The sequence below is a fragment of the Pan troglodytes genome, chromosome 13, assembly GCF_028858775.2.
Source record: "Pan troglodytes isolate AG18354 chromosome 13, NHGRI_mPanTro3-v2.0_pri, whole genome shotgun sequence".
Classification (NCBI taxonomy): domain Eukaryota; kingdom Metazoa; phylum Chordata; class Mammalia; order Primates; family Hominidae; genus Pan; species Pan troglodytes.
In genome coordinates this window covers 134,185,306-134,212,230 of record NC_072411.2, presented here as the reverse complement: position 1 = coordinate 134,212,230, position 26,925 = coordinate 134,185,306, and the positions used below count along the sequence as shown (strand labels likewise).

The 26,925-nt window shown below is 42.1% G+C and overlaps 1 protein-coding gene across 4 annotated transcripts in view; it reads right to left on the bottom strand.

Annotated features, from left to right (window-relative positions):
- DIS3L2 (DIS3 like 3'-5' exoribonuclease 2) overlaps positions 1-26,925 on the bottom strand; it is a 378,450-nt gene that overhangs the window by 350,190 nt on the left and 1,335 nt on the right. The window lies entirely within an intron of this gene.

The following is a 26,925-nucleotide window of genomic DNA, read 5'->3' as shown; positions in this document are numbered from 1 at the left end:
GCAAGACAACCAGCTGCTTGATGCTTAAAACTTCATTTAAACTATTTAATACTTCCATAAAGTACCATAAATGTTAATCAGATGCAGACCTAACTTTAACTCCAACTCAAAGCAACAGATGAAATATCTGAAGTCATCACAAAATGGATCATCTACTGTAAAACAAATTAAATACTTGTTTATGTCAGCCAATATAGAAAATAGCTTCCCTGGTTCTCAGTTTCTGAAAGGTCAAGTGCTACTACAAACAGGCTAAAAGATTAATGAAAGACAGTAGAGTTCAGTGGTTAAACAGGCTTCTGAAGTCAAAACACCCAGGTTTGAATCCAGGTTCTACCACTTAAGATGACTTGAGCAAATTATTTCATCTTTCTGTCCCTCTCATCATCTAAAAGAGGCGATAATAATAAAAGCTTCTTTGTAGAGCTGTCTTAAGTACTAAAGGAGATAATACATGTAAAGTTCTCATTTTTGCTTCTTCAAAAATGCCAATGTCACAGAAGACAATGTAAAGAGCTGTTCCCAGATTAAAGGAGGTAAAGGAAACATAACAATGAAACACAATATGTGGACCCAGACCAGCCCCTGTACTAGAAGGGGACAAGATGCTAAAAGGGACGTTGCTAGGCGAATTGACAAAATTGTTATAGATGATAGATCTGATAAAAGCTATATCAAAAGTTATGTTAAATTAAGTTGATAACTTTCCTGTGGGTATGTGTACTAATCAGGGTTCTCCAGAGGGGCAGAACTAATAGTTTATACGCATATATGAAAGGAAGTTTATTAAGGAAAATTGGCTTATACAATCACAAGGCAAAGTCCTACTACAAGCCATGTGCAAGCTGAGGAAGAAAGAAGCCATTAGTGGCTCAGTCCATGTCCAAAAGCCTCAAAAGTAGGGAAGCCAACAGTGCTGCCTTCAGTCCGTGGCTGAAAGCCCAAGAGCCCCGGGCAAACCACTGGTGTAAGTCCAAGAGTGCAAAGGCGGAAGAACCCAGAGTCTGATGTCCAAGGGCACCAGGAGCGGACTGAAGCATCCAGCATGGGCGAAAAATAAAAGCCAGACGACTCAGCAAGCCAGCTTACCCGACTTGTTCTAGACGCACTGGCAGCCAATTGGATGGTGTCCGCCCACACAGAGGGTGGGTCTTCCTCTCCCAGTCCACTGACTGAAATGTCAATCTCCTCTGGCAACATTCTCACAGACACACCCAGAAACAATACTTTACCAGCTATCTAGGCCTCAATCCAATCAAGTTGACACCTAATATTAACCATCACAGTATGTAAGAAAATATCCTTAATTCTTGGAAATACAGAAGTATGTGGGAGTAAGGATGTAGTCAAATTTACTCTCAAGCAGTTAAGGAAAAATTTTAGTTTATATTTGTGTGTGTATGGAAAAGTGGAGAGAGAGAAAGGAAGCAAATAATAAGCAAATGGGACAAAATGTTACCAACAGATGAGTCTAAGTAAAGGGTGTATGCATTCATGAGCATTTATTCCAGAGAAATGAAAGCCGCACATGAACGCTGACGGCAGCTTTATTCATAATAGCCAAATCCTGAAAACAACCGTCATTCAACAGATGAATGGTTAAGCAAGCTCTGATGCATGCATGCCATGGAATACTACTCAGCAATGAAGAAAAACAAACTATTGATACATGCACCAATCTGAATGAATCTCAAAGGAATTACACTGAATAAAGAAAAGTCAATCTCAAAGGTTACATACTATATGATTCTGTTTATATAGCATTCTGGAAATGACAAAATTATAGAGTTTAGTGCTTAGATGGGGTTAGGGAGGCAGACAGAGAGGGCAACGGCTGTGGCTATGAAAATGTAGCACAAGGGATCTTTGTGATGGAACTCTTCTTTATCTGGACTGCGGTGGTGGTCACACAAATCTACAGATGTGACAGAACACACACACAAATGAGTAAAAGCAAAACTGGTAAAATCTGAATACAGAGTACAAGTGAAAATGGTAGAATGTGAATAAGGTATGTGCAGTTACCTGATGGTGATACTGTACCTTAGTTACACAAGAAAAAACTAGGTGAAGGGTACACGGGATTTCTCTACATTATTTCTTACAATTGCATGTGATTCTACAAGTAGCTCAAAATAAAAAGTTTAATTTGCCGGGCACAGTGTCTCATGCCTATAATCCCAGCACTTTAGGAGGCTGAGGCAGGCAGATAACTTGAGGTCAGGAGTTCAAGACCAGTCTGGCCAACATGGTGAAATGTTGTCTCTACTGAAAATACAAAAAATTAGCTGGGTGCCGTGGCGCACGCATGTAATCCCAGTTACTCAGGAGGCTGAGCCAGGAGATTTGCTTGAACCTGGGAGATAGAAGTTGCAGTTGGCCGGGCGCAGTGGCTCACGCCTGTAATCCCAGCACTTTGGGAAGCCGAGGCGGGCGGATCACGAGGTCAGGAGATCGAGACCATCCTGGCTAACACGGTGAAACCCCGTCTCTACTAAAAATACAAAAAAAAAAAAAAATTAGCCGGGTGTGGTAGCAGGCGCCTGTAGTCCCAGCTACTTGGGAGGCTGAGGCAGGAGAATGGCGTGAACCCGGGAGGCGGAGCTTGCAGTGAGCCGAGATCACGCCACTGCACTCCAGCCTGGGCGACAGAGCGAGACTCCGTCTCAAAAAAAAAAAGAAGTTGCAGTGAGCCCAGATCACGCCACTCACTCCAGCCTGGGTGACAGAGTGAGACTCCATCTCAAAAAATAAAATAAAAATAAAAAGTTTAATTTAAAAATAAAAGCTAAAAGGAAAAATGTTTAAACAAAAATTAGCAACATAAAATAACATATGAATAATGATAAAGCACCAGAGGCATTCCTATTAACTTAAGAATAGGAAAAGCCTGCTATTTGTTATTTAATAATGTTCTAAAGGAGATAGTCTGCTACATAACAAAAAAGGTGATATAAATATTAGAAATGAGATAAAGTGATCAATTATAAATGAAATCACTATCTAGAAAATCCAATACGCAAAAAGTATTAGAATATAAGTTCAATAATGCCCAAAAACAATACACAAAAATAGCCTTTTTATTATATCCCAATAATAATTAGAAAACTCTGTTATAATAAAGAACTTTGTTCCACTTATACTACATTTAATTCTTTTCTTTTTTTTTTTTTTTAAGATGAGTCTCACTCTGTTGCCAAGGCTGGAGGGCAGTGGCGTGATCTCGGCTCACTGCAACCTCCACCTCCCGGGTTCAAGCGATTCTCCTGCCTCAGCCTCCTGAGTAGCTGGGATTACAGGTGCATGCCACCATGCCCAGCTAATTTTTTGTATTTTTAGCAGAGACGTGTTTCAACGTGTTAGGCAGGATGGTCTTGATCTCCTGACCTCGTGATCCACCCACCTTGGCCTCCCAAAGTGCTGGGATTACAGGCATGAGCCACCGTGCCCGGCCCTCAATCATCAGGCATTAGATTCTGATAAAGAGCGCATAACCTACATCCCTCACATGCAGTTCACAACAGGGTTCGCACTCCTATGAGAATCTAATGCCACCACTGATCTGACAGAGGTGGAGCTCAAACAGTAATGCTTGCTCACCACTCATCCCCTGCTGTTGTGGCCCAGTTCCTAACAGGCCACGGACAGTTCAGGATCCCTGTTTTACAAGCCAAAGATTACCAGCCACCAACACAGGCTAACAGAGACATGCAACAGATTCTCCTTCAAAGCCTTTGGGAGGAACCAGCCCTGCCAACACCTTGATCTCACACTTCTATCCTTCATAGCTGTGAGATAATAAATTTCTATTGTTATAAGCCATTCAGTTTGTGATACTTTCCTATGGCAGCCTCAGTAAATCAATACACCACTAAAACCAAGCTTAGGAGATCCACTGAAAACTCCTCTCTGATGATCTCAAATAACTTTTCCAATAAAGGCAGAGGAATGTAAAATACATAGAGTGAAACTAAAGCAAAGCCTGATTAATTAAAATGCATTAAAGTCAGCTTAAAAATATACTTGTCTTTCAATCTAGTTTTCAAAAGAGTTTACCAAAAATTATCTTTAAAAGATGCTTGAGGCCGGGTGCAGTGGCTCACACCTGTAATCCCAGCACTTTGTGAGGCCGAGGTGGGTGGATCATCTGAGGTTAAGTGTTCGAGACCAGCCTGGCCAACATGGAGAAACCTCGTCTCTACTAAAAATACAAAAATTAGCCAGGTGTGGTGGCGGGCACCTGTAATCCCAGCTACTTGGGAGGCTGAAGCAGGAGAATCACTTGAACCCAGAAGGCAGAGGTTGCAGTCAGATGTGATATTGCCACTACACTCCAGCCTGGGCAACAGGGTGAGACTCTGTTTCAAAAAAAAAAAAAAAAAAAAAAAAGATGCTTGAATAAAACACTAAGAAACAAATCCAAATGTAGAAATTATTTAGTATATGATAAAGGAGGCATTTCAGATCAATAGAAAAAAGATTTCTCACTAAATGGTAATATAATAGTGGAGCTATACAGGGAAAAGAAATAAAACATTCTTTACTTCACACTAAACTTGACAGATTAAAGAAGTTATCATAAAATACAAAACCATAAAAAGATTGAAAGATTTAACTGCAAAAAGAAGAAATACGTAAGTATTGAATATATAATACATCATAAACAAATGTAAAGACAAATATAATATCTTGCTTCCCATGTTAGGTAAACTATTCCAAAGCACAGAATAAGATGAAAAACCCGCTACCATGCTGTAAGTAAGTGTATTCTAGATTGCAAAGCCAAGTAAGGAAAGCAAAGAATACAGGCCAATCTCATTTATGAACATAGATGCAAAAATCCTAAATAAAATATTAACAACATGAATCCCCACAATATATTGAAGATTACACACTCAAGCAAGTATATCCTATAAGAGTCTATCTATTAAATATAACTCACTATATAGCAATAGGGGGAGGTGAACTTAACAAATGTCCAAAAAAGAATATGACAAAATTTATCACCCACTAGTATTTCTTTTTTTTTTTTTTTTCTTTTTGAGAGAGAGCCTCACTTCTGTCACCCACACTGGAGTGCAGTGGCACAATCTCAGCTCCACAACCTCAGCCTCCCAGGTTCAAGCGATTCTCATGCCTCAGCCTCCCGAGTAGCTGGGATTACAGGCACGCACCATGATGCCCAGCTAATTTTTGTGTTTTTAGTAGAGACGGAGTTTCTCCATGTTGCCCAGGCTGGTCTTGAACTCCTGGACTCAAGCGATCCACCCACCTCAGCCTCCCAAAATGCTGGCATTACAGGCATGAGCCACCACGCCTGGCCACCAATTAGTATTAAACATCTAAAAAAAAGGACACTTAATAAGCACTTAATTAAAATAAACATATGTTAACTTATTTATATATAAATATGATATATAATATGTAAATATGTCTCTCATATATATATATATATATAAAATACTTAACAGTATAACATTACTGACATTCCCATTATAGTTAGGAGGAGATACCACCTACAACTCAACACTAAGCTGGAGCAGCCCTAGCCAACATAATCAGAAAAGGAAGAGGAATAAATATTGGAAAAGAGACTATGTGTTTATTATTTACAGATAAAATGACTATCTAGAACACCTAAAATGACATACTCACAAATTATATTATTGATAACATGCCTATATGCCAACAATGATAAATTTGAAAATGCAAGGAGAAAAAAAGATCAATTCTAAGTAGCAACCAAAATCACAAGCTAGTAGGGTGTGAAATCTAATTTGAATTTTAAAATTAGTTTTAAAAACATGAAGGAAGGCTGGCCACAGTGGTTCACGCCTATAATCCCAGATCTTTGGGAGGCCAAGGTAGGCGGATCACTTGAGGTCAGGATTTCAAGACTAGCCTGCCCAACATGGAGAAACCCCATCTCTAATGAAAATACAAAAATTAGCCAGGCATGGTGGTACATGCCTGTAATCCCAGCTACTCAGGAGGCTGAGACATAAGAATCACTTGAACCTGAGAGGCAGAGGTTGCAATGAGCCGAGATCGCACCACTGCACTCCAGCCTGAGCAACAGAGACTTTGTCTCAAAAATTAAAATTTAAAAAAATTTAAAAATTAGCCAGGCATGGTGGCACATGCCTGTGGTCCCAGCTATTCAGGAGGCTGAAGTAAGAGGATCACCTGAAAACATAAAAGGGACCTAAACAAATAAACCCTGCTTTTGATCAAAAAAGACTCAATACTATAAAGAGGTCAATTAAAAATGAGTTGAAAAAGTCAACGTGATCACAAATTCCAATCATGACCTTTTAATAGAAATTAACAAGCTTATCTTTTTTTTTTTTCTCTCTCGAGACGGAGTCTTGCTCTGTCACCCAGGTTGGAGTGCAATGGCACAATTTCGGCTTACTGCAACCTCCACCTCCTGGGTTCAAGTGATTCTCCTGCCTCAGCCTCCCAAGTAGCTGGGATTACAGGTGCATGCCACCATGCCCAGCTGATTTTTTGTATTTTTAATAGAGATGGGGTTTCACCATATTGGCCAGGCTGGTCTCAAACTCCTGACCTCATTATCTGCCCGCCTCAGCCTCCCAAAGCACTGGGATTACAGGCATGAGCCACTGCGCCCAGCCTAACAAGCTTATCTTAAAAATCAAATGAAAAAAAATGGGAAAGGATCTGAACAGGCATTTCTCCAAAGATATAATTACAGCCAATGAGCTTATGGAAAGATGCTCAACATCATCAGACATTAGGAAAATGTAAATCAAAACCGCAAGAAGTACTACCAGTCACACTCACTAAATTGTTTCCTTTAAAATGACTAACATTATGTGATATGAATTTCACATCGATAAAAAGTAATTTTTAAGATCTAATAGAAGAATGCCCAAAATAGATGAGAAATGTTTGCAAAAGAGTAACGAGAAAAGACCTGCTCTATCAAATTGAAAAACATCCTATGACACACTAGTAATTAAAAGATTATGATATTCAACTGGAAATTGGCAAAGACATCATTAGAAGGAAACAGAGAGTCTAGAAACAGACCTTAGGGAAATTATTTTAAAAGTATTTCAAATCACTAGGAGAGAGAACCACTCAAATGGTAATAGCACACCTGGCTATCTGTTTGAAGAAAAGTTAGATTCTTACTACACATAAAAAATAGGCCGGGCGCAGTGGCTCACGACTGTAATCCCAGCACTTTGGGAGGCCGAGGTGGGCGGATCACAAGGTCAGGAGATTGAGACCATCCTGGCCAACATGGTGAAACTCCATCTCTTCTAAAAATACAAAAAGTAGCTGGGTGTGGTGGCAGGTGCCTGTAATCCCAGCTACTCAGGAGGCTGAGGCAGGAGAATCGCTTGAACCCAGGAGGCAGAGGTTGCAGTGAGCCGAGATCACACCACTGCACTCCAGCCTGGCAATAGGGCAAGTCTCTGTCGCAAAATAAATAAATAAATAAATACCTGACTCCGTCCCTAAATAAATAAATAACCTTCAGGCCTGGCACAGTGGCCTTGGGAGGCCAAGGCAGGTGGACTGCTTGAGCCCAAGAATTCAAGACCAGCCTGGGCAAAATGGTGAAACCCCATCTCTACAAAAAATACAAAAATTAGCCGGGCATGGTGGTGAATGCCTGTAGACCTAGCTACTTGGGAGGCTGAGGTGGGAGGGGATCACCTGAGCCCAGGAGGTCAAGGCTGCAGTGAGCTGAGATCATGCTACTACACTCCAGCCTGGGTGACAGAGTGAGACCCTGTTTCAAAATAAAAAAATAAATTAAATAAAAATAAATAAATAAAATAAACTGTAGGTGGCTTAAAGTGCTAAATGTTGGAAGTAAAATTATAAATACAGTAAGAACATAGGAAAAATAGCTTAAAACCTAGGAGTAAAGAAAGTCTTCTTAGTTAAGACGCAAAATACAGATGTCATAATGATGAAGTCTCAAATTTTAAAAATCAAAAACTTCTGTAAGCCAAAAGGAATCATAAAGACAAATCAATTGACTAGGAGAAAATATTTCTAACACATAAGAGTCCAAGGATTAATATACAGAATATGTAAAGACCTACAATCAATCTGAAAGAAGCAACTCCATTAAAACAAAATTGAAATTTTAAATGTAAAAACAGGTAAAAGAAATATTCTAATTTAATTGTATGTAAAGGAGACATTCTAATTTAATTGGTCAGTGTTTGCACACAGGCGTGAATATTCTTAAAGCTCCCCTCCCCTGGTGATTCTTATACACAAGGTAAAGAAGCACTGGGCCACACCTATTTGAGGAGCAGGTGTCTCAGCCTGCCCAAGGCGAGGTAAAAGAGGAAAAAGCTAACACCCCCTTGAAGAGCTCCTCTGCAATGGGTTCCAGAGTGAGGATGGTGGAGTGCATGGAGACAGAATGCCTTAAAGGAGACTGGTTTCTTTTTATCCAGTAGGAAATCATTCTCTTTTACTTTCACAAGACCGAAACATATAAACCATATTCTCTGAGATGAATAAGGAAAATTACTACAAAATAAACTTATACATCTATGTGGAAGCAGCCCATGATTATTTGCAAAATCTGACCAAAACAAACACATTTGACGCTATGGGAAAAAAGCAAATCACATAAAAATATCTGCACTGTGATTCCATTTGATTAGTGTCAAAAACATGTAAAATTAAACCACAGTTTAGGGATACAAACTATGTGGTTCAAGTATAAAGAAAACACAAAATTCAGATTACCTCAGAAAGGAGAAAGGCACGGAGATCTTCAATGGCAATGATAATTTTGTTTTCTTAATCTGGTGGTTGTGTACATTGGGTATTCATTGTCCTGCTATTCTATGTACCTTACACATATTTTGCATACATTACTTTGTAACTTTTCAATTACCAACAAATAAGACTATAGAATGCATATAAAAACATACATAGTCTTTTAATTCTAGACTCAATCTTTTCCACTGAAAATCTGCCAGGTTCTATCATGTCCTTCTATCACCTTCTAGGAGTTAACAAAAACCTCGATTTTCATCTTTTCTTCTGAAGTTGTATCACAAGGAGACTCATGGAGGTAGGGCAGGGATACAAGAAAGGGCAATGGATCTTCTGATCAAACACAAACCACTGACAATCACTTCAGACCAGAACTCAAGAATAAAAACAAAAAACATGTGTAACACAATTAAAAGCACTGCAAGAAGAATGACGCAATTTTAACAGCTAGATATTTTTCCATTAATTATTTTCTAACTGATCAAAATTCCATGAAACCCATTTGAAATCTCAGCTTTCAATTCCTTTGAGATACAAATATTACACTGAGTCCAATTAAGTATTTGCAGTGTCAGAGCAAATTCTACATGTGGTGGGTAGTTTTGAGTTCAAGGACAGTGTCACATGTATTCCTTCCTACTGGCCAGAAGTTTCGAAGTCCCCGAGAATCAGGCCTGGGCTCTGCCCACAATACTATAATCTGAGTGTTCCTTTCATTAGCACAGTACAAGATCACACAATGACCCTTAAGCTGAGGCAGGATCCTGGATGCCTGAGGAAGTGGGATACTCTTTGGGTATGGTAAAAGCCAAAGGCTGAGACAATCAATAAATTAATTAGCATGAAGTATGCTGACTTCTTTGGAAGGAATTTTATGAACACAGGATTTAAGACTTCTTATACAATAAACAATACAATCACAAGTGCTAATAAAGTAGAACTAAGGGTGCTACAGCATGAAAATGTTATCAATCAATCAATAAACCTCTGAATTAATTATATATAAGATTGTACAGACAGACGGTCCTCAACTTATGATGGTTCAACTTATAATTTTTCAACTTTACAATGGTGCAAAAGCTATACTCATTCAGTAAAATTGTACTTCAAGGACCCCATGACCAGTTTTTCACTTTCAGTGCAGTATTTAATAAGTTACATGAGGTATTCAACACTTTATTATAAAAAAGACTTTGTGTGGCCGGGCGCGGTGGCTCACACCCGTAATCCCAGGCGTGGGAGGCTGAGGCGGGTGGATCACGAGGTCAGGAGATCGAGACCATCCTGGCTAACATGGTGAAACCCCATCTCTACTAAAAATACAAAAAATTAGCTGGGCGTGGTGGCGGGCGCCTGCTGTCCCAGCTACTCGGGAGGCTGAGGCGGGAGAATGGCATCAACCCGGGAGGCGGAGCCTGCAGTGAGCCAAGATCGCGCCACTGTACTCCAGCCTGGGCAACAGAGCGAGACTCTGTCTCAAAAAAAAAAAAAAAAAAAGGCTTCGTGTTAAATGATTTTGCCAAACTTTAGGCTAACATAAGTGTTCTGAACACATTTAAGGTAAGCTAAGCTAAGCTATGATGTTCAGTAGGTTAGGTGTATTACAATCATTTTCAATTTGTAATTTTTTTTTTTTTTTTTTTTTTGAGAGAGGGTCTCGCTTTGTTACCCAGGCTGGAGTACAGGGGTGAGATTTCAGCTCACTACAACCTCCACCTCCCAGGCTCCAGTGATCCTCCCACCACAGCCCCCCAAGTAGCTGGGACTATAGGCACGCACCACCATATACCCAGCTAATTTTTTGTATTTTTGGTAGAAACAGGTTTCACGTTACCGAGGTTGGTCTCGAACTTCTGAGCTCAAGCAATCTGCCCGCCTCAGCCTCCCAAAGTGTTAGGATTACAGGCGTGAGCTACCGTGCCTGGCCCAATCTATGACATTTTCAACTTATGATGGGTTTATTGGAATGCAACGCCATCAGAAGTCAAGAAGGATCTGTATTAGGGAATTAAAGGAAATTTTAAAAGATACCTTCCCTGGATCAGAAGCATACAGTAGTTAAATAGAAAAGAGTTGTAATGTACACTATAGGGGTGATGGGTACACTAAAAGCCAACACTTCGCCACTATGCAATTCATCCATGTAAAGAAAGCCTCTTGTACCCCTAAAACTATTGAAATAAAAACTGAAATAAATACTCCACAATTCAATCCAACCTCCCTTCTCATCTGCTTTCCATATTCGCATTCACTTCTTAAACAGGGGTGTGTGTCTGTGTGTGTGTGTGTGTGTGTGTGTGTATGTCTAAGACAGAAAGAGGAGAGAAAAAGAGAGTAAGAGAGAGAGAGAGAAGAAGGAGGACTGGGAATGAGAACATAGAAATAAGTGAGAATAAAGAACGGGAAAGTAATAGTTATTAGAATTGTATTCCAGAACAGCATTACCTCCAGGGCCTCTAAGGGAGCTTTCTTTCTCTAACCACATCCCTCTCCTCACTCCCTCAAGCTTGCAAGACTGCTCTTCCTTCTTCTAACTTCTGGTCCTTCATCCCTCATCTTTTTTTTTTTTTTTTTTTTTTTTTTTTGAGACAGAGTCTCGCTCTGTCGCCCAGGCTGCAGTGCAGTGGCGCAATCTCAGCTCACTGCAAGCTCTGCCTCCTGGGTTCACGCCATTCTCCTGTCTCAGCCTCCCAAGTAGCTGGGACTACAGGTGCCTGCCACCACGCCTGGCTAACTTTTTTGCATTTTTTTAGTAGAGATGGAGTTTCACCATGTTAGCCAGGATGGTCTCAATCTCCGGACCTCATGATCCGCCTGTCTCAGCCTCCCAAAGTGCTGGGATTACAGGCGTGAGCCATGGCGCCCGGCCCATCCCTCATCTTTTTTTTAACCTCTCAGTTGAGTAACCCCATTTCTGCTTTCCCTTCCCTGGATTCTTGGCCTCAAAGAGATATAATATATAATAATAATATTGGAAAGAAATTATAGAATCCTGTTCCAACTGCCTCAGAGTCCAGAGCTCTTCATGCTAGTGACCTCATTATTTTGCACAGAGTCCCCTGAAGGGCCTGGTCAGAGGTTTCCTACATTCTTTTAGCTTGGCACTCTGGCATGGGCATAGTCCAGGGACACATTCCAATTTCCTAAAGCTGAAAAGTCCCATCTGAGATTCTAAGATCTTTACTAAAACTAACCTTAATTGAATGCCGTTCAAAAGTGTAAACAGTAGATAAACCAGTTCAACTCTATACCCAAGTATTTGTTAAATTATGGTGAGACAAACGATAAAACTACTTATTTTTCAATAATTATTGTATTGTATTGAAGACTTTCCTTTATAAAAGGAAAGCAACCAAACGGATACAATAGTCTGAAGGGCATATATGTTTTCTAAATAAATAACATTAGTAATTACTTCTCTGAATACTATATCACATTACTGTATTTTTAAGAGATGATTTGTTTATTCTATTAGCCTAAGAGATCAGAAGATTATAATACATCATTTTATCACTTATAATTTGAATAGCTTTATGTTCTGATAGCATTTACAATCAAGAAATATAAGCATTATTGATTCTAACATCTCCAAATCCCAGCATTTCTAAGTAAATAAATATATATACCTTATATGTTTGAGGAGACAGCTATGTAAAAAAAATTTTTTTAAAAAGAATTGTATTCCATATGTTCAAGAAGCTAAAGACTGGCTATGTTAAGAGACCTGGGATATTTAAAAAAAAAAAAAAAGATCCAAATTAAACTTCTAGAGATAAAAACCATGTCAACTGAGATGAAAAATACACTGAATGGGACAACAGCAGATTAGACACCACAGAAAAAAAAAATTAGGAACTTCAAGATGTAGCAAGAGAAATTATCCAAAATGAAACAAAGAAGGAAAAAAGACTGAAAAAAAAATTGACAGCTGAGACCTTGAGGCTATTCCAGCCAGTCTGCTGCCAGGGACCCATGTTTTTGCTCCACCACTTAGAGCCTCTTGCCTTCCCCTAGGGAGGTGTCCTTCTGCTCCAACTTCCCTCCCCTGTCCCTTTTTGGCCCCTATGTGCTCCTCTTTTACTTAGACTTGTGCACACAGAGACAAGCACACCCCCTTGTCCCCCACTTCACCAATTTCTGGTGGCTGAAATCCACCCTCACAGACTTCAAAGGAAGATATTCTTGAGATAATGAAAAGTAACATCTTTGCATATGAAAGTAAAAAGGTTAAAGTATATATATATATTTTTAACTGTATTAGGAACATGGGAAGCTTTTTAAAAACAAGGTTTTATTTACTGTAGAGATGAATGCAAGTCAGAACCAATATCTCTTAGTCTACTTAATTAAAACCAGCTCATACATCCCTTAGGGGTTTATTATTAATTATTATTATTGTGGTTGTTGTTATAGTTGTTGTAATTATTAGTTGGGGTTTCTTTTGTTTTTCTTCACAGTTCTCCACATTAAACTCACAATATTGTGGGGAAAAGCCATAACTAAACTCTATGCTGCAGTGAGATATAGGAGTAATCAGCTCCCAGTAACATATGTAGCCCAAGTTGCAGGTTGTAATAATCACCAATGATTTAAAGCTTTTGGCTGGGTGTGGTGGCTCACACCTGTAATCCCAACACTTTGGGAGGTCTACGCAGGAGGATCCCTTGAGCTGAAGGAGTTCAAAACCAGCCTGGGCAACACAGTGAGACCCTGTCTCTATAAAAATAAAATTATATTTTATGTAAATAAATAAAGCTTTATTTAGCCTTGATCTCTACCCTCATAGTCAGGTCTTCCCATATTTTATTACTGAAGTGGGAAAATGTATTATTTGTTTGTTGTTTTGCTTCTGTCCCAATATTAAACTATGAAATTTGTGATTTGTTTAAGTTCTGGGTGAATCATAGCTTTATCTGTATGTCCAGCTCATTTGTTTCTATGTATTTTGTCTGATTCTCTCTTTAAGGCTTTTACAAAAATATATACGTGTGTGTGTGTGTGTATAAACATGTAAATATATACATACGGATCTTCTGAAAAGTGTGTTAAGTTCGTTCAAGTAATAGATAACTTTAATAGCCTTATATGGCAAAAAGGAATTGAATTTGCAGTTAAAAACTTTTCTACAAAGAAAACTTGAGACCAGATGGATTCACTGGTAAATTCCACTGAACATTTAAGGAAACTATACCAGTTCTATGCAAACTGTTCCAGAAAACCGAAGAAAAGGAACATTTTCCAATTCATTCAAGGTTTCCAGCGTTACCCTGATATCAAAAACAAAGATATTACAAAACACAGTTCAAACCAGTATCATTCATAAACAGAAATGCAAATTTTTTAAACCAGATTTTAGGAAATCAATTGCAACAATATATAAATAGAATAAGAATATGGCAGAATCAAGTGGGCTTTATCCCAGGAATGAAAGGTTACTTTTAGGACCAGGCATGGTGGCGCACGCCTGTAATCCCAGCACTTTGAGAGGCCAAGGTGGGCAGATCACCTGAGGTCAGGAGTTTGAGACCAGCTTGGGCAACATGGTAAAACCTCATCTCTACTAAAAACAGAAAAATTAGCCAGGCCTGGTGGCACACACCTGTAGTTCCAGCTACTCGGGAGGCTGAGGCAGGAGAATCGCTTGAACCCAGGAGGCAAAGGTTGCAGTGAGCTGAGATTGCACCACTGCACTCCAGCCTGGGTGACAGAGCGAGATTCCATCTCAAAAAGAAAAAAGAAAGGTTACTTTTAATACAGTCATGCATTCCATAACGACATTTCAGTCAATGACAGACATATATGCTATGGCAGTCCCATAAGATTATAGGGAAGCTGAAAAATTCCTAACACCTGGTGACAGTACAGCCATCCCAACAGTGTAGCACAACCCACTAGTCATATGTTTGTGTTGATGCTGGTGTAAACGAGTCTACTGTGGTGCCAGTCTCATATAAAAGTATGGCAGATACAATTACATACAGTATGCAATACTTGATAATAAGTGGCTATGTTACTGCTTTATGTATTTACCATACTTTTATCATTATTTTAGAGTATACTCCTATTTTTTATTTTTTTATTTTTTTTTATTTTTTTACTTTTTGAGACCGAGTCTCGCTCTGTAGCCAAGCTGGAGTGCAGTGGCGCGATCTCGGCTCACTGCAACCTCCGCCTCCCAGGTTCAAGCAATTCTCCTGCCACAGCCTCCTGAGTAGCTGGGATTACAGGTGCACACCACCACGCCCTGCTAATTTTTGTATTCCTAGTAGAGACAGGGTTTCACCATGTTGGCCAGGATGGTCTCAATCTCTTGACCTTGTGATCCATCCGCCTCGGCCTCCCAAAGTGCTGGGATTACAGGCGTGAGCCACCGTGCCTGGCCACTCCTACTTATTTAAAAAAGATGGGCCGGGCGTGGTGGCTCACACCTGTAATCCCAGCACTTTGGGAGGCGGAGGCAGGCAGATCACGAGGTCTGGAGTTTGAGACCATCCTGGCCAACACGGTGAAACCCCGTCTCTACTAAAAATACAAAAACTGGGCAGGGTGCGGTGGCTCACGCCTGTAATCCCAGCACTTTGGGAGGCCAAGGCAGGCGGATCACAAGGTCAGGAGATCGAGACCATCCTGGCTAACACGGTGAAACCCGTCTCTACTAAAAATACACAAAATTAGCCAGGGGTGGTGGCGGGCGCCTGTAGTCCCAGCTACTCAGGAGGCTGAGGCAGGAGAATGGCGTGAACCTGGGAGGCGGAGCTTGCAGTGAGCCGAGATGGCGCCACTGCACTCCAGCCTGGGCGAGAGTGCGAGACTCCGTTCAAAAAACAAACAAACAAACAAACAAACAAACAATGAGCTGGGCGTGGTGGCACGCACCTGTAGTCCCAGCTACTCGGGAGGCTAAAGCAGGAGAATCACTTGAACCCGGGAGGCAGAGGTTGCAGGCAGAGGTTGCAGTGAGTCAGATCGTGCCACTGCACTCCAGCCTGGCGAAAGACTGAGACTCTGTCTCAAAAAAAAAAATGACAAAATAAACTGTACACCAAACCCCGACAACACACAATTTACCCATGTAACAAACCTGTACACGCACCTCCAAACCTAAAGTACAATTTGGAAATCAAATAAGTAATTTAACTGTAAAATGTTAACTGTAAAACAGCCTCAAGCAGGTCCCTCAGAAGGTATCCAGAAGAAGGCACTGTTACTGGAGATGACAGCTCCATGCATGTACTGCCCCCGAAGACTTTTCAGCAGGACAAGATGTCAAGGTGGAAGAGAGTGATACTGATGACCCTGACTCTATGTAGGCCTAGGCTAACGTGTGTGTTTGTGTCTTAGTTTTTAACAAAAAATTTTAAAAAGTAATAAATAGAAAAAAGTTTATAGAATAAGGACATAGAGTATTTTTGTACAGCTGTACAATGTGTTTGTGTTTTAAGCTAAGTATTATTATAAGAATCAAAATATTATAAAAAATTAAAGTTTATAAAGTAAAAAAAGTCACAGTAAGCTAAGGTTAATTTATTATTGAAGAAAGAAAAATGTTTTCTATAAATTCAGTATAGCTTAAGTGTACTGTGTTTGTAAAGTCGACAGTAGTGCACAGTAATGTCCTCGGCCTTCACACTCATTCACCACTCACTCACTGACTCACCCGAGCAACTTCCAAGCCTGCAACTTCCATTCATGGTCAATGCCCTATACAGGTGTACCATTTTTTTATCTTTTATATTGTATTTTTACTGTACCTTTTCTATGTACAGATACATCTAAATACATAAATACTTAGCATTCTATTACAATTGCCTATGGTATTAAATGCAGTCACATGCTGTACAGTTTTGTAGCCTAAGCGCCACAGGCTTTACCATATAGCCTAGGTGTGTAGTAGGCTACAACATCTAGATTTGTGAAAGTACACTCTATGAGGTTTGCACAACAAAATTACCTAACAATGCATTTCTCAGAATGCATCTCCACTGTTAGGCAACAAATGGCTGTATTTGAAAATCGATGCGATATTTCACCATATTAACAAATGAAAAGTGGCTGGGTGCAGTGGCTCACACCTGTAATCCCAACACTTTAAGAGGTGACAGTGGGAGGATTGCTTGTGCTCAGGAGTTCAAGGCCAGCCTTGACCACATAACAAGACCTCATCTCTACTAAAAAACAAACAAACAAAAAAAAATCAGCCAGGTGTAGTATGTCTGTGGTCCCAGCTACTTGGGAGGCTAAGGTAGGAGGACTGCTTGAGCCCCAGAGGTCAAGGCTACTGTGAACCACAGTCATGCCACTGCAGTCCAGCCTGGAAAACAGAGCAAGACCCTGTCTCGAAGAAAAAAAAAATCATATGATCATCACAGTAGATTCAGAAAAAGCACTTAACAAAATCCAATGTTCACTCTCGAAAAAAAAAAATCTCAGTAAACTAGAAATAGAAGAAAACTTCTCCAGTGATAAAATGCATATACAAATGGTGAAAGACTAAATGCTTTCTCCCTAAGAGAAGAAACAAGACAAGTAATCTGCTCTCACCATCTCTATTTAACATTGTTACTTGGGGATTGCTGCCAGTGCAATAAGAAAAAGAAATAAAAGCCTGGAAAGGAAGAATTAAAACTGTATTCACAGATGACATAATCTTTACATAGAAAATCCAATGGAATCTATTAAAAAGCTCTAGGACGCCAGGCGCAGTGGTTCACGCCTGTAATCCCAGCACTTTGGGAGGCTGAGGCGGACAGATTATTTGAGATCAGGAGTTTGACGCTGGCCTGGCCAACATGGTGAAACCCCGTCTCGACTGAAAATACAAAAATTAGCCGGGCGTGGTGGCACACACCTGTAATCCCAGCTACTCAGGAGGCTGAGGCAGAAGAATTGCTTGAACCTGGGAGTTAGAGGTTGCAGTGAGCCAAGATTGCGCCACTGCACTCCTACCTGGGCAATAGAACGAGACTCCAACTCAAAAAAAAAAAAAAAAACGTCTAGGACTAATAAGAACTAAGTGAGCTTAGCCAGATTGATGGAGAAGATTAATGTAAAAAAATCAATCATATTTCTATATACTAGTGTCAATCAGAAATATAAATTTTAAAAATATAATTTTAATAGTGTATTAGTCCATTCTCACACTGATAGAAAGAAATACCCAAGACTGGGTAATTTATAAAGGAAAGAGGGTTAATTGACTCAGTTCCACACGGCTGGGAAAGACTCAGGAAACTATAATCATGGTGAAAGAGGAAATAGGCATGTCTTACACGGCAGCAGCAGGCAAGTGAGAGAGCATGTGAGAACAAAGGAAAAACTACCATTTATGAAACCATCAGATCTTGTGAGAATTCACTATTACAAGAACAGCATGGGGGAAACCAGCCCCATAATCCAGTTACTTCCCTCCCTCGACACGTAGGGATTACAATTCAACATGAAATTTGGGTGGGGACCTAAAACCAAACCATATCAAATAGCACCAAAAACTATGAAATACTTACGGATAACTAAACATTGACAGTTTTCTTAAAGGTTAAGCATATACCTATTATATGATCCAGGCATTCTACTCCTAGGTATTTAACCAAGAGGAATAAAAACATATGTCCATACAAAGCCTTGTAAACAAATTTTTATAGAAGCCTTATTTGTTAATAACTAAAACTGGAAACAACCAACATGTCCATTGGTAGGTAAATGTATTAATAAACTGAGGTACATCCATACAATGCAATATTACTCGGCAATAAAGAGGAATCAGCTACTAATACACTTAACAACAGGGATGACTCTCAATTATGCTGAGTGAAAGAAGGATAACTACATATTGTGTGGTTCCATTTATACAAAATAAGAGGAAATTCTAGGAAATGAAAGTTAATGTACAGTGATAAAAACATCAGTTAGGCCAGGCGCAGTGGCTCACGCCTGTAATCCCAGCACTTGGGAGACCGAGGCGGGCGGATCACGAGGTCAGGAGATCAAGACCAGCCTAGCTAACACAATGAAACCCCGTCTCTACTAAAAATACAAAAATTAGCTGGGCATGGTGGCAGGTGCCTGTAGTCCCAGCTACTGGGGAGACTGAGGCAGGAGAATGGTATGAACCTGGGAGGCGAAGCTTGCAGTGAGCCAAGATCATGCCACTGCACTCCAGCCTGGGTGACAGAGCAAGACTCTGTCTCAAAAAAAAAAAAAAAAAAAAATCAGTTATCTGGGATAGGGATCAGGGAGCCAGGGGTATGAAAACAGCTTTGGGCATAATAGATATGATCAATGTCCTGTTTGTGATGATAGTCTTACAAGTACACACATATGTCAAAACTTAACAAACTGTACACTTTAGAGTTTATAACCTGTCAACTATACCTCAATAAATCAGCCTTAAAAATATGGTCTTAACCAATAATAATCCTACACAACACAAATTGGGCCCTAATTCATTTATTAAAAATTGTTTTTTGTTAATAAGACATATTTCAGTCATAAAACTTATAAGGCATCCTTACTTGCAAACTATTATAAAAGACTGATTTGAACTGGCAAAAATTCAGTGAAACATAAAGAAAATAAATGCATTATTTCAACAAAAAAATCTCAGAACAATTCTTTTTTTCATTTACAAAACTTAACTAAAATTAAAAATAAACATGTAAATTTCTGACCTTGTTTAATACTGTGCCATAAGTAAAAGGATTAAACAAAAATAATAATAGCTCCTTCTTGGTATAACTTGCTAGAGTTTTGCATTCAACCTTTTAAAAGTGATTAAAGCTAACAGTGGCAGACATCAGAGAAAGAGGCAACTATTTCCCATGTGGAAAGCTGGTCTCTAAAAAAATGAAGTTAAACAGAAACGTTTGGGGCTTCTCTCTGAATCCCTCAGCATCTAGATAATCACCACAAACTTTTCCTCATCAAAGCCTAATGGGAAATAGAAACAATCCAATTTCATTAGAGGAGGACCAAAAAGGAACTTATAATGCAGAATTCTTCAATTAGCATTATATAACTTCCTGCCTCATCCAGTTTGGGTCACACAACCTCTCAGTGTCTACCAGACACTCCACCAATACTTTACTGAGGGCAGGGTACTTCATCAGCCCTTCTCCCCTCATGATTTCATCAGAGATAATTTCAAGGTACTTTGCACCACATGAAGTCCCTTCCTACCAGTGTGACCAGTGTCTCATCTGTCATCATTAGTACATCCCAGAGGCAGCCTGTTATTAGGGCAAGAAAGAAATCAAAAGTAGGTGGACTAACAGTTGACTAAACTTCATCAAGTCTTGCCTCAACATAACTGGTCACGTAATAACTACTCTAAGGCATCAAGTTCTTGCTATGGTTCCAAATAAAATACCTTCTATACGAAAAACCCTTCAAATCCTTCTACTTCATGTTACATGACAAAAAGGAGCATCTTCTGCCATTCTACCACCACTCTCAGTTTAATAAAGACAACAAGATTTCTGGGATGGGCACAGTGATTCATGCCTGTAACTCCAATATTTGAGAGGCTGAGGCAGGAGGATCACTTGAGGCCAAGAGTTTCAGACAAGCCTGAGCAACATAGCAAGACCCTGTCTCCACAAAAAAAAAAAAAAAAAAAAAAAAAAGTTTTTTAACTAGCTGGGCATGGTGGCTCATGCCTGTAGACCCAGCTACTCAAGAGGCTCAGGTGGGAAGATCAGTCGAGCCTGGGAGTTCAAGGTTACAGTGAGCTATGATCACACTACTGCACTCCAGCCTGGGCAGCAGAGTGAGATTCTGTCTCAAAAAGGCCAGGCACAGTGGCTCACGTCTGTAATCCCAGCACTTTGGGAGGGCAAGGCGGGTGGATTGCTTGAGGTCAGGAGTTTGAGACCAGCCTGGCCAACATGGTGAAACCCCGTCTCTCCTTAAAATTCAAAAAATTGGCCAGGCGTGGTGGCGTAAGCTTGTAGTCCCAGCTACTCACGAGGCTGAGGCTGGAGAATCACTTCAGCCCACAAGGCGGAGGTTGCAGTAAGCTGAGATCGTGCCACTGCACTCCAGCCTGGGCAACAGAGTAAGTCTCCGTCTCAAAAAAAAAAAGAAGAAGAAGAAGAAGAAGAATTCTGGTCAAGTCTCCACTCCCTGACATCACCAAAAATGGTATCGATGGCCAGACCTCAGAGGGATCTATCCACTCATTCCAGGCCCAGTTTTACTTTTACTCATGCTCAATAGCATTTCGTTTCATGAAACTCCTTCTGTAAAACAAAAACTTTTTGAAGGATAAAATAAAAGGACAGGCTGGGCATGGTGGCTTACATCTATAATCCCAGAACTTCGGGAGGTTGAAGCAGGAGGATCGCCTGAGCCCAGAAGGTCGAGGCCACAGTAAGCCGTGATCTCACCACTGCACTCCAGCCGGGGCAACATGGACGTGGCATCAGAGGGTCTGCTTTGATTAGAGCACTGTTCTCTTCCTGTGCATCTTGTAGACATCAGTTAAAATGTCATTTCAGTGATTTCTCTAAAACACTTGTCACAGCCATAGTTTTGCATTTGTGTGATTATTTGAGTATCATCTGCTGAGGACAGAGATCATATGTGCATTCACTCTCCCCCATCTCCAAGGACAAGCATAGTGCTTAGTACCAAGTAAGCACTCAAATATTATATTTGATGATTAAGTGAATAAATGAACACTAAGTCTATAAGAAAGCAACAAAACATCTTTTAAGAGGACTTAAAAGTTTGATCATCTTCACAAATGTATCTTTGGTGGATGCCCAAAGCAACTGAGTCCCCTTATTAAACATTAAACTAAAAAAAAAAAAAAAGTCAATTCAGATGTCTACATAAATTGCTCTGGCCTTCAATGTCTCAAGGCAAATGCTGAGCATCAAAGGCTGATAGGCTAAACACACACACTCTCCTTATATAAAGCATACCTACTGGTTGCTAAGTAACAGTTGTTTTTGGTAATTCCTGATACCACCGCTGCTACATAGGAAGCACTTCGGAAATACCAGTCAAATAAAAAAGAGCAACATTTCACAAGACTCTTGAGCATGAATGAAACAGTAACTACTTAAACTGTGGTGTTTCATATAAACCTAACACCAAATGCAGAAGCAAAGAAACTCTAAGTGGCAAAGCCCTCAGCTAGTAACTTCACTATTTTAGATCTCAAACAGGAAAAATGTCATATAGATTTGTACTAAGACTATTTGAAAGAAAAAGATCACAAATCAAGTGACCTGAAAGCATTAAATAAGAACTTCGAAATGCCACATGGAACTATTTCCCAAACTCTTAAGAATATAAGGAAAGGAATTAGGACTTCCTGTCCTCTCCAATACAAATACAAATTATATCTGTACTTTAGAGACAAATCAAGTCCCATTTAATCCAGAAATGATTTCTCCACCCTCTGACCTACTACAGCACTTAATATCTGTACCACATATTTTGCATTTAAACAAATGTCCATTTTATTGCTTTCCTAATAATTTCATGTGTGCACTTTTATTTCTTTTATATCCTTTAAAGTGTATAATGCTGTAGATGCTTAATAGTTATTAAATTGGAATGAAATTATAGTTTTAAATGAATTTTGATATAGAAACTCCCACATTTTATTCCCAAATAATGTCATTTCCAAAAACGGTTCACACGCCTCAGTTTTAGCTCCATCATCATCAGATTAAAAATAAAGTTGTTATCCAACCATGTTCAAATAAGGCTTACAGTTTTCTTAGTACAGCTCATTCAAGCTCAAATCAGGGGAGGTTTTCCAGTGCCATAGTGTCTTCTGAAGTGTAAGTCCATGCTATTAACAACACCTGCTCCTACTTTCTTCAATGTAGCAAATTTCACTTGAAATATTTCTCAAACCCCAAACCTAGTCAGTCCCGGGAAGATTTCCTTCTGCAGAAAACTTGTAAGACACAAAAATCTAAGCTACAGAATATACTAACCACACCTCACTCACAACTGGGAAGCAAATTCCCCAGAAAAGGATCAGTTCAAGATGTACAATTAAATGAGTCTCACATCTATAGAACAATGGAACAGAACAGAAAACTCAGAAATAAAGCCACACACCTACAACCATATGATCTTCAACAAACTGACAAAAAACAAATGGAGAAGGGACTCCCTATTCAATAAATGGTGCTGGGATAACTAACTAGCCATATGCAGAAGATATAAAACTGTATATATTTCATGATATACATAATGGGTTAAAGATTTAAATGCAAAGACCTCAGTCAGGCACAGTAGCTCATGCCTGTAATTCCAGCACTTTGGGCAACTGAGGCAGGCAGATCTTTTGAGCCTAGGAGTCAGAGACCAGCCTGACAACATGGTAAAAACCACATCTCCATAAAAAATACAAAAATTAGCTGAACGTGGTAGTGCGCACCTGTAGTCTCAGCTACTCGGGAGGCTGAGGTGGGAGGATCACTTGAGCCTGGGAAATTGAGGCTGCAGTGAGCTGCAGTCACGCCACTGCACTCCAGCCTGGGTGACAGTGAGACCCTGTCTCAAAATAAAATAAAAGACCTCGAGATAGAGCTCCCTCTCCCCTCTCCCCTCTCCCCTCTCCCCTCCCCCCTCCCCCCTCTCCCCTCTCCCCTCTTTCCACGGTCTCCCTCTGATGCCGAGCCGAAGCTGGACGGTACTGCTGCCATCTCAGCTCACTGCAACCTCCCTGCCCGATTCTCCTGCCTCAGCCTGCCGAGTGCCTGCGATTGCAGGCGTGCGCCGCCACGCCTGACTGGTTTTCGTATTTTTTTGGTGGAGACGGGGTTTCGATGTGTCGGCTGGGCTGGTCTCCAGCTCCTAACCGCGAGTGATCCGCCAGCCTCGGCCTCCCGAGGTGCCGGGATTGCAGACAGAGTCTCGTTAACTCAGTGCTCAATGGCGCCCAGGCTGGAGTGCAGTGGCGTGATCTCGGCTCGCTACAACCACCTCCCAGCCGCCTGCCTTGGCCTCCCTAAGTGCCGAGATTGCAGCCTCTGCCTGGCAGCCACCCCGTCTGGGAAGTGAGGAGCGTCTCCGCCTGACTGCCCATCGTCTGGGATGTGAGGAGCCCCTCTGCCTGGCTGCCCAGTCTGGAAAGTGAGGAGCGTCTCTGCCCGGCCGCCATCCCATCTAGGAAGTGAGGAGCGCCTCTTCCCGGCCGCCATCACATCTGGGAAGTGAGGAGCGTCTCTGCCCGGCCGCCCATCGTCTGAGATGTGGGGAGCACCTCTGCCCTGCCGCCCCGTCCGGGATGTGAGGAGCGTCTCTGCCCGGCCGCCCTGTCTGAGAAGTGAGGAGACCCTCTGCCTGGCAACCGCCCCGTCTGAGAAGTGAGGAGCCCCTCCGCCCGGCAGCCACCCCGTCTGAGAAGTGAGGAGCGTCCTCCCTCCTCGTCTGGGAGGGAGGTGGGGGGGTCAGCCCCCCGCCTGGCCAGCCGCCCCGTCCGGGAGGTGAGGGGCACCTCTGCCCGGCCGCCCCTACTGGGAAGTGAGGAGCCCCTCTGCCCGGCCAGCCGCCCCGTCCGGGAGGGAGGTGGGGGGGTCAGCCCCCCTCCCGGCCAGCCGCCCCATCCGGGAGGGAGGTGGGGGGGTCAGCCCCCCGCCCGGCCAGCCGCCCCGTCCGGGAGGGAGGTGGGGGGGTCAGCCCCCCACCCGGCCAGCCGCCCCGTCCGGGAGGGAGGTGGGGGGTCAGCCCCCCGCCCGGCCAGCCGCCCCGTCCGGGAGGGAGGTGGGGGGGTCAGCCCCCCTCCCGGCCAGCCGCCCCGTCCGGGAGGGAGGTGGGGGGGTCAGCCCCCCGCCCGGCCAGCCGCCCCGTCCGGGAGGGAGGTGGGGGGGTCAGTCCCCCGCCCGGCCAGCCGCCCCGTCCGGGAGGGAGGTGGGGGGGTCAGCCCCCCGCCCGGCCAGCCGCCCTGTCCGGGAGGTGAGGGGCGCCTCTGCCCAGCCGCCCCTACCGGGAAGTGAGGAGCCCCTCTGCCCGGCCAGCCGCCCCCTCCGGGAGGGAGGTGGGGGGGTCAGCCCCCCACCGGGCCAGCCGCCCCGTCGGGGAAGTGAGGGGCGCCTCTGCCCGGCCGCCCCTACTGGGAAGTGAGGAGCCCCTCTGCCCGGCCAGCCGCCCTGTCCGGGAGGGAGGTGGGGGGTCAGCCCCCCGCCCGGCCAGCCGCCCCGTCCGGGAGGTGAGGGGCGCCTCTGCCCGGCCGCCCCTACTGGGAAGTGAGGAGCTCCTCTGCCCGGCCACCACCCCATCTGGGAGGTGTACTCAACAGCTCATTGAGAACGGGCCATGAAGACAATGGCGGTTTTGTGGAATAGAAAGGGGGGAAAGGTGGGGAAAAGATTGAGAAATCGGATGGTTGCTGTGTCTGTGTAGAAAGAGGTAGACATGGGAGACTTTTCATTTTGTTCTGTACTAAGAAAAATTCTTCTGCCTTGGGATCCTGTTGATCTGTGACCTTACCCCCAACCCTGTGCTCTCTGAAACATGTGCTGTGTCCACTCAGGGTTGAATGGATTAAGGGCGGTGCAAGATGTGCTTTGTTAAACAGATGCTTGAAGGCAGCATGTTCGTTAAGAGTCATCACCACTCCTTAATCTCAAGTACCCAGGGACACAAACACTGCGGAAGGCCGCAGGGTCCTCTGCCTAGGAAAACCAGAGAACTTTGTTCACTTGTTTATCTGCTGACCTTCCCTCCACTATTGTCCTGTGACCCTGCCAAATCCCCCTCTGCGAGAAACACCCAAGAATGATCAATAAAAAAGAAAAAAAAAAAATACAAAAAAAAAAAAAAAAAAAAAAAAAAGACCTCGAGCTATAAAAATCCTAGAAGAAAACCCAGGAAATACACTTCTTGACAGTGACCTTGGCAAATTTTTGGCTAAGTCCCCATAAGCAACTGCAGCAAAAACAAAAATTGACGAGTTGGAACTAATTAAACTAGAGCTTCTGCACAGCAAAAGAAATTATCAACAGATTAAACAGACAACCTACAAAATGGGCGAGAATATTCACAAACTATGCATCTGACAAAGGTCCAATATCCAGAATCCCTATGGAACTTAAATCAACAAGCAAAAAACAAATAAGCCCATTTTTAAAAATGGCCAAAGGACATGAACACTTCTCAGAAGAAATACAAAAAGAAAAGACCACGACATACAAGCAGCCAACAAATATATGGAAAACATGATCATGACTAATTATCAGAGAAATGCCAATCAAAACCACAATGAAATACCATCTCACACCAGTCAGAATGGCTATTATCAAAAAGTCAAAAAACAACAGATCTTCATTAGGCTCCCTTGGAAAGGGAACATTTAAACACTGTTGGTGGGAATGTAAATTAGTTCAGCCACTGTGGAAAGCAGTTTGGAGATTTCTCAAAGAACTTAAAGAGCCACGATTTCATCCAGCAATCCCATTGTTGGGTATATAACCAAAGGAAAACAGACCATTATACCAAAAAGACATATGCAGTTGTATGTTCACGGCTGAGCTATTCACAACAGCAAACACACGGAATCAACCTAGGTGACCATCAATGGTGGACTGGAAAAAAAAATGTGGATGTACATGATGGAATACTATGCAGCCACAAAAAAAGGAAGATATCATGTCCTTTACAGCAGCACAGATGGAGCTGGAGGCCATAATCCGAAACGAATTAGCACAAGAACAGAAAACTAAACACCACATGTTCTCACTTATAAGTGGGAGCTAAACATTGAGCACACTTACAAGTGGGAGTAGAAACATTGAGCGCACATGGACATAAACATGGGAACAGTCGGCCGGGTGCGGTGGCTCACGCCTGTAATCCTAGCACTTTGGGAGGCCAAGGCGGGCGGATCACGAGGTGAAGAGATCGAGACCATCCTGGCTAACATGGTGAAACCCCGTCTCTACTAAAAATACAAAAAAATTAGCCGGGCGGGGTGGCAGGCGCCTGTAGTCCCAGCTACTCGGGAGGCTGAGGCAGGAGAATGGCGTGAACCCAGGAGGCGGAGCTTGCAGTGAGCCGAATCGCGCCACTGCACTCCAGCCTGGGCGACAGAATGAGACTCCGTCTCAAAAAAAAAAAAAAAAAAAAAAAAAAAAAAAAAGGTAGGGGTAGACACTGTAGACTACTGGAAGGAGGGGAGAG